This window comes from Triticum dicoccoides, chromosome 6A (assembly GCF_002162155.2).
Source record: "Triticum dicoccoides isolate Atlit2015 ecotype Zavitan chromosome 6A, WEW_v2.0, whole genome shotgun sequence".
NCBI lineage: Eukaryota > Viridiplantae > Streptophyta > Magnoliopsida > Poales > Poaceae > Triticum > Triticum dicoccoides.
Genome location: NC_041390.1, coordinates 249,735,239 through 249,744,718, shown reverse-complemented (window position 1 = coordinate 249,744,718; position 9,480 = coordinate 249,735,239).

Genomic DNA, 9,480 nt, shown 5'->3' with positions numbered 1-9,480 from the left:
AATCAAGAACATAAATAACATTACATCATCCAAAACACTCATGGCCCGACTACGGCACCAAAATAAAAGAAAACCCAACATGCGACACAGTCCCAATCACCCCAACTGGGCACCACTACTGATCGTCAGGAAAAGACACGTAGTATCGCTGAGAGTCCTCGTCGAACTCCCACTTGAGCTCGTACTAGTCACCTGGAGCGGAATCACCTGGACCTGCATCTGGTGTAATAGTAATCTGTGAGCCACAGGGACTCAGCAATCTCACACCCTCGCGATCAAGACTATTTAAGCTTATAGGTATGGCAAGGCAAATATATGTGGAGCTGCAGCAAGCGACTAGCATATATGGTGGCTAACTTATTCGCAAAGGAGAGCGAGAAGAGGAGGCAAAGCGCGAGCGTGAAAAACTAGAGGAACAACCTGCGCAAGCATTACTCCAACACCGTGTCCACTTCCCGGACTCCGCCGAGAAGAGGCCATCACGGTAACACACTCAGTTGATTCATTTTAATTAATTAAGGTTCAAGTTATCTACAACCGGACATTAACAAATTCCCATCTGCCCACAACTGCGGGCACGGCTTTCGAAAGTTCAATCCCTGCAGGGGAGTCCCAACTTAGCCCATGACAAGCTCTCACGGTCAACGAAGGAATAGACCTCCTCCCAAGACGTTCCGATCAGACTCGGTATCTCGGTAACTCAAGACACTTCGACAGGTTAAAACAAGACCAGCAACACCGCCCGAATGTGCCGACAAATTCCGATAGGAGCTGCACATATCTCTTTCTCAGGGCACACTCAGATGAGACATCCTACGAGTAAAACCAACCCTCAAGTTGCCCCGAGGTGGCCCCGCAGTCTACTCGGTCGGACAAACACTCGGAGGAGCACTGGCCCGGGGGGGTTAAAATAAGATGACCCTTGAGTCTGTAGAACCCAAGGGAAAGAAAAGGCTAGGAGGCAAATGGTAAGACCAATGTTGGGCATTGCTGGAAAAGCTTTAATCAAGGCGAACTATCAAGGGGTTCCCATTATAACCCAGCCGCGTAAGGAACGCAAAAACCGGGAACATAACACCGATATGACGGAAACTAGGGCGGCAAGAGTGGAACAAAACACTAGGCGAGGGGCCGAGCCTTCCACCCTTCACCAAGTATATAGATGCATTAAGATAACATGGAAATATAATGATATCCCAACAAGTAAATAAAAGATGTTCCAACAAGGAACGGCCTTCAATCTTCACCTGCAACTAGCAACACTATAAGAGGGGCTGAGCAAAGCGGTAACATAGCCAATCAACGGTTTGCTAGGACAATGGTGGGTTAGAGGTTTCACATGGCAATTGGGACGCTGACAAGCAAATGGTAGGCATCGTAGCATTGGCATAGCAAAGAGCGAGCAAACTAGCATCGCGAAGATAGTAGTGATTTCGAGGGTATGGTCATCTTGCCTGCACAGTTGTCAGAGTTGACTGGATCCTCAAAAGCAAACTCAACGGGCTCGTCATTAGAGAACTCATGTCCCGGCTCTACCCAACAAGACAAACAAGCAACAAGGATACAATCAACCACGTGCAAGGATCAAGCGATATGATGCAAAGATGATATGCTATGCGGGATGCGATGCCGGATGCAAAATGCAAGATATGACAGAAAATGCATGAACCTGGCCTCAACTTGGAATTCCAAGGGTGCCACTGGAAATATGAGATGAAATCTCTTGAAAATGATATAAAGAACGTCGGAATCGGAGTTACGGTTTGGAAATGGCAAGCGATTCAAAAATGACACCGGTCTGCGATTTACAGCAAGTAGGCATCTAAATGCAACGAAACGAACATGCTACAGCCACCAATCTTGATAACAAAATACATGGCAGGGATGCACACAAGATTCTTAACAAAATACTAGCACTGAGCCACGGCCAATTCATCCATTATGAGGTTCAAACAAGCATGTCAAAAACGTGAATGCAAAACAGATCTCAGACTTAGTGAAATTAACACTTGTCTGAAATTTCAGATCACGAAGCCCTCTTCGGAGCAGCAAAACAACATGATACATGACCTGATTATGACAAGGAAGAACATGGCATGGAGCTACTCAACAAGCTTAACAAAAGTCCCTAAGTGACCTGGGGCCAAAAGGGATCACAAAATATACTAACAAGCACACGAACATCGCAAAAACACAATCAGTTTTCAGACTTAGTGAAAACTGGGACATGCTGAAATATAACTCACGAAGGCATGTTAACGAGCTCGATGCACTCACCACGGTGCAAGGCATGGCAAGACAAGCATACATCCTTTAAGAAGGCACAAAATACAAGCTAGACATGGCAAGAACAATGGCATAGCATGCACGGATCAACTACAATAACATCGGAAAAATCGCAAACAAGTTGACGATCTGCCCAGATTCACAATGAAGCAAAAGTAGAGCTCGATTGACTCAAGCTAGGGTGCTCCATAATTGCAAAAAAAGACATGGATGGATAGAGCATAACAAGATTAATAAAACTCCTTTACTGATCATCCTCACAAGGGGCACGGATCACTAGGAAACAAGCTGAACATATGGCATCATGAACTGAATAATCCCAGACTTAGTGAAAACTACTAAGTCCCTGAAAACAGATTTACCGGGTGCCTCACTTTGCAAGCTTGCACAAGTCACCACACACATTTTAAAAATGCATGGGTTGCACCTCTTGATAGATGAAAAAATCCTTAACAAAACATATGAAGGACTCACAGGCATAGCATGCACACAATAATCATGGCAAAAATGACAAAAGTCTAAGATGAACTAGCAGATCTGACAATTAACTCACGAAGCCTCCTTCTAACACCATTTCGGGCATCAATATGCACTCAAATGGAAACGATGCAATGGAATGAACTGATGTACTTGTCGAGACGAACATTTTGATATACTATATGTCCAAATGGGAGCTACGGATGCGGAGATATCATAGGTCAAAGTAGCACAAAAAAATTAGGGTTTTCAGAGGAAAGTCAACCGGGGGATCCTCAGATCCAGATCTGGCACTGTTCACCGACGCGACTCCCGAGGTTTGACGGCCAGAGATCTCACCGAAGAGGAAGCCGAGGCGGCCGGAGCGCATCGCGAGGAGAGGAGGAGGCGGCGAGGTCGCGGGCGGCCCTGGTGGTGGCGGCCGGCGACGGTGAAGACGACCCGCGAGGTCGGCGGCGGCAGTGGCCCGTGGTGGAGGAGGCGGCGGGGTGGAGCTTGCTCTAGCCGGCGAGCTGCGCGGCGGACGTGGCCGGCATCGATGTCGGGGACGAGGGACGGTGGAGTCGCGGGCGCTGGGTGGCGGAGGAACGGGCCGCGGGGGCCGGATCCGGGCCTCCCGGCCCGCGGCGGCGGCGGGCGGCGACCGCCATGTGGCGGAATGCCACTGGTGCGGGGCGGCAGCGCGAAGTGTCCGATCCGGGCCGGACACGTCCGGTGCGCGGAGGAGCGGATTTTGCTAGGGTTAGGGTAGAATGACCCGAAAATTTCGGGGGAGGTCTAGTTTTATAGGCAGAGGGAGCTAGGAGAGTCCAAATGAGGTGCGGTTTTCGGCCACGCGATCGTGATCAAACGCTCTAGGACATGGAGCAGAGTTTGGTGGGTTTTGGGCCAAATTGGAGGGGTGTTGGGATGCAACACACACGAGGCCTTTTCGGTCCCTCGGTTAACCGTTGGAGTATCAAACGAAGTCCAAATGACACGAAACTTGACAGGCGGTCTACCGGTAGTAAACCAAGGCAGCTTGGCAAGTCTCGGTCCAATACGGAAATGTTTAATCCCCACACACGAAAGAAAGCTAGAAATGGCCACGGAGGAGAACGAAGCGCCAGAATGCAAAACGGACAATGGGGAAAATGCTCGAATGCATGAGATGAACACGTATGCAAATGCAATGCACATGATGACATGATATGAGATGCATGACAAAGAAAACAACACACAGAGACAAAGACCCGAACCCGAGAAATAAATATAACTTAACGCCGGAAACGGCAAGAGTTGGAGTACAAATAGGGAAAGTTACATCCGGGGTGTTACAACACTCCACCACTACGAAAAGATCTCGTCCCGAGATCTAGGACTGAAAGAACGCCGGGTACTCAGAACGGAGGTGATCCTCGCGTTCCCAGGTAGCTTCACGGTCGGAATGGTGCGACCACTTGACTTTGAGGAATTTGATTGACTTGTTGCGAGTCTTGCGTTCAGTCTCTTCAAGAATAGCAACTGGGTGCTCACGATAAGAGAGATCTTCTTGGAGCTCAATGTCCTCGAAGTTGACTATGCGGTCAGGAGTCTTGAAGCACTTTCGAAGCTGAGAGACATGGAACATGTCATGAACATTTGCAAAGTTTGAAGGAAGCTCGAGTTGATAGGCGAGGTGGCCTCTCTTGCTGACAATCTTGAAAGGTCCCACGTATCTGGGGGCAAGCTTCCCTTTGATACCGAAGCGACGAGTACCTTTCATAGGAGAGACGCGGAGGTGAACATGATCTCTGATCTCGAAAGCCAAATCACGGTGCTTACTATCATAGTAGCTCTTCTGGCAGGATTGGGCTGCTTTGAGGTTATCTCGAATGACTTTGCACATATCTTCTGCTTCTGTGATTAAGTCATTACCCAAAAGCTGACGTTCACCGGTTTCAGACCAGTTGAGAGGGGTACGGCACTTCCTGCCATACAGAATTTCAAAAGGGGCCTTGCCCGAACTTGCTTGAAAATTGTTGTTATAGGAGAATTCAGCATAAGGAAGACAATCCTCCCACTTCATGCCGAAGGAGATCACACAAGCCCTGAGCATATCTTCAAGAACCTGGTTGACACGCTCGACTTGACCGCTTGTTTGAGGATGGAAAGCAGTGCTGAAGCGGATGTTAGTGCCCATGGCCTTCTGGAAAGATTCCCAAAACTTCGAGGTAAAGATGCTGCCATGGTCTGAAGAGATCACTTGAGGAATACCGTGCAGAGAGACAATACGAGAGGTATAGAGTTCCGCCAATTGAGCTGCAGTGATCGACTCTTTGATAGGCAGAAAGTGAGCCACTTTGATGAGTTTGTCGATGACAACGAATATAGCATCATTGCCACGCTTGGACTTTGGAAACCCAGTCACGAAGTCCATTTCAATGTGGTCAAACTTCCATTCTGGAATGGCAAGAGGTTGGAGGAGACCAGCTGGCCTTTGGTGTTCTGCCTTCACTCTTCTGCAGACATCACATTCATTCACGAATTGAGCGATCTCGCGCTTCATTCGAGTCCACCAATAAGCTTGCTTGAGGTCCTGATACATCTTCGTGCTCCCAGGGTGGATGGAGAGGAGAAAATTGTGAGCCTCGTTCATGATCACTTTACGAAGTTCACCTTTGGGCACAACAATACGATCCTCAAAGAAGAGAGTGTCCTTGTCATCAAGGCGGTAGCACTTGTACTTGGGCTGACTCTTGGCAATCCCAATCTTCACCTTCTTCACCATAGCATCAAGAAGCTGGGCTTGGCGAATCTGGTCTTCTAAGGTAGGAGAGACTTGAAGGTTGGCGAGGAAACCTTGAGGAACAACTTGCAGATTAAGTTTGCGGAAAGCTTCACAAAGCTCGGGTTGATAAGGCTTAAGAATCAAACTGTTGCAGTAAGCCTTCCTGCTCAAAGCGTCAGCAATCACATTGGCCTTTCCTGGAGTGTACTCAATACTCGGATTATACTCTTGAATCATTTCGACCCAATGAGTTTGCCTGAGGTTGAGATTAGGCTGAGTGAAGATGTACTTGAGACTCTTGTGATCAGTGAAAATGTCCAATTTTCTTCCCAATAGAAGATGTCTCCAAGTCAAAAGAGCATGCACAACTACCGCCAACTCGAGATCATGAGTGGGGTAGTTCTTCTCATTAGGCTTCAACTGGCGAGATGTATAAGCAACAACTTTCTCCTCTTGCATCAAAACTGTGCCAAGACCTTGGAGAGAGGCATCACAAAAGACCTCGTACGGCTTGGATTCATAAGGCGGAGTCAGAACTGGAGCAGTGATCAATTTCTCTTTCAAAGTGTTGAAAGCAATATCACACTCCGGAGACCAAACGTACTTGACGTGCTTCTGGAGAAGATTAGAGAGAGGCTTCGCAATCTTGGAAAAGTTTTCAAAGAATCTTCGGCAATAGCTTGCGAGACCGAGAATACTGCGGAGTTGCTTCATGTTCTGAGGAGGTTCCCAATTCACAATAGCAGACACCTTCTCAGGATTCACGGCAATGCCCTTGGCAGAGATGATATGACCAAGATAAAGAACCTCATCGAGCCGAAATTCACACTTGGAGAACTTGGCGTAGAACTGATGTTCTCTGAGCTTATCAAGAACCAAACGCAAGTGCTTGGCATGATCTTCCTTGTTCTTGGAGAAAACCAGAATGTCGTCGAGATAGACCAAAACAAAGTCATTGGTGTAGGCGTTGAATATGAAGTTCATTATGCGAGAGAACGTCGGAGGAGTGTTGGCGAGGCCAAAAGACATGACAGTGTATTCATATGAACCAAAGCTTGTTCTGAATGCTATCTTGGGAATATCTTCTTCACGAATGTGAATCTGGTGATAACCCATACGGAGATCAAGCTTGGAGAATACTTGAGCACCTTTGAGTTGTTCAAACAGCTCATTGATGTTGGGAAGTGAGTATTTGTTCTTGATGGTCTTCTTGTTCACTGGACGGTAATCAACACAAAGTCGGTCCGTTCCATCCTTCTTTTTCACAAAAAGAACACCACAACCCCACGGAGAAGAACTAGGCCGGATGAGACCCATTCTTTCTTGCTCATCGAGTTGCTTCTTCAGCTCCTTCAACTCTTCAGGTCCGAGCTAGTAAGGACGCTTGCACACCGGTTCCATGCCAGGCTCAAGATCAATAACGAATTCAACTGGTCGGTGCGGAGGCATTCCTGGAAGCTCTTCTGGAAAGACATCTTGGTATTCGCAAACGACTGGAATTTGAGAGATGGCATCCAATTCACCCTTCTCAGTGAGGGAAAATAGACGGATAGTATCATCACGAGCGGCAAAGACAATTACATCCTCAGACGAATGAGTCAATTGAATCTGACTGGCTGCACAATCGAGCTGAGCCTTGTGCTTAGAAAGCCAATCCATTCCGAGAATAAGATCAATATCTGAGTTACCAAGCACCACCGGAGAAGAGAGAAACTTGTAATCGCCCAACGTGATAGAGACATCGGGAGCAACCAAACTAGAAGTCAAAAGCTTGCCGGGAGAAACAACTTGCATGACTTTGGGCATAATCTCGGTATCAACATTGTGCTTCGATGCAAAAGGGCATGACAAAAAGGAATGCGATGCACCAGTGTCAAAAAGAACTTTTGCAGGAACATCGTTAACAGGAAGGTTACCCATGATCACATCTGACAAGTCCTCTGCCTGAGAGGTGGTGGCGGATCAGGATTTGGAGTCGTGCGCGTTGGAGGAGCCATCCTGAAGAGGTTGACCACCATTAGCACATTGACAGATAAATATTGAAGCTAAATCCAACGGAATGAAAATTGCAACATATAGTCTTCACATCCGAACAAAATGAACGAATGCATTCCTCTTCAAATGGTCACATATCCATAAATTGAGAAGCCACGTAGAATTAAGGTAGAGAAATAAATCAACAAGGTACAGATCAAGAACGAATAATTGGTAAGAAATCCCAATCTCAAACCAATATCCATGGAAGAAGAACTAGAGCTACTAGAATTCCCCCCCTATGAAACTCCTGAACCTTTCCGGTTATGCAATCAGGTGTTGGGGATACAGGGGAAGCATAATATCTCACCCAAACTAGCAAATCCTACATCCAGCTGTATCCATCCTTCAACACATAACCAAGAAAACTTCGGAAACCATCTACCTCAACCTTCGAAAAGCATCCGTTATGCAAGTTATGGCGATACTCCCGAACTCCCGCCCCAGTACTGGGTGGCGTCGAGGTTATCTCACCAACGAACTGCATAAAAGAGATTTTCGATGTCGGCGAACATATCTCAAGTATTCCAGAATTGCAACGATAAAATTATGATGACAACACGTTAGAGCTCAACTCCCCGGGACACTTCCACTAAACCACTGACAGGAGGCACCAAGACAGTATTCTCATTATAAGCCATCGGAACGATTCCAAGATACTCGCATGATCCTAAAACAAATTTAGTGAAATTTGAGACGAGAAGAGTCAAAACTCTACGTCAGGATGCCTTACCAGAGCGATGAGGAGACTGGGAAGTAAAAAGAATTCCTAAGCTCTCCGATATATAATTCCTAAGTGACTCAAAACATTTTTCTAGACACAACTCGGCCGCTAAAAATGATCAAGCAATGGGGCTCCTAAGGTCGGGGAAGGCTCTGATACCAACTTGTAACACCCTCGATGCGACTATAGCTCCCACGTGTCGAGGCACGACTTAGAGACATAATCGCATTGAAGGCATATGTCGCAAGTTAGGCAATCTTCACAACATCCCATGTAATATGAATAATAAAGGGGAGAACATAGTTGGCTTACACTCGCCACGTCAATCAAGAACATAAATAACATTACATCATCCAAAACACTCATGGCCCAACTAGGGCGCCAAAATAAAAGAAAACCCAACATGCGACACGGTCCCAATCACCCCCAACTGGGCACCACTACTGATCGTCAGGAAAAGACACGTAGTATCACTGAGAGTCCTCGTCGAACTCCCACTTGAGCTCATACTCGTCACCTGGAGCGGAATCACCTGGACCTGCATCTGGTGTAATAGTAATTTGTGAGCCACAGGGACTCAACAATCTCGCACCCTCGCGATCAAGACTATCTAAGCTTATAGGTATGGCAAGGCAAATATATGTGGAGCTGTAGCAAGCGACTAGCATATATGGTGGCTAACTTATTCGCAAAGGAGAGCGAGAAGAGGAGGCAAAGCGCGAGCGTGAAAAACTAGAGGAACAACCTGCGCAAGCATTACTCCAACACCGTGTCCACTTCCCGGACTCCGCCGAGAAGAGGCCATCACGGTAACACACTCAGTTGATTCATTTTAATTAATTAAGGTTCAAGTTATCTACAACCGGACATTAACAAATTCCCATCTGTCCATAACCGCGGGCACGGCTTTCGAAAGTTCAATCCCTGCAGGGGAGTCCCAACTTAGCCCATGACAAGCTCTCACGGTCAACGAAGGAATAGACCTCCTCCCAAGATGTTCCGATCAGACTCGGTATCTCGATAACTCAAGACACTTCGACAGGTTAAAACAAGACCAGCAACACCGCCCAAATGTGCCGACAAATCCCGATAGGAGCTGCACATATCTCTTTCTCAGGGCACACTCAGATGAGACATCCTACGAGTAAAACCAACCCTCAAGTTGCCCCGAGGTGGCCCCGCGGTCTACTCGGTCGGACCAACACTCGGA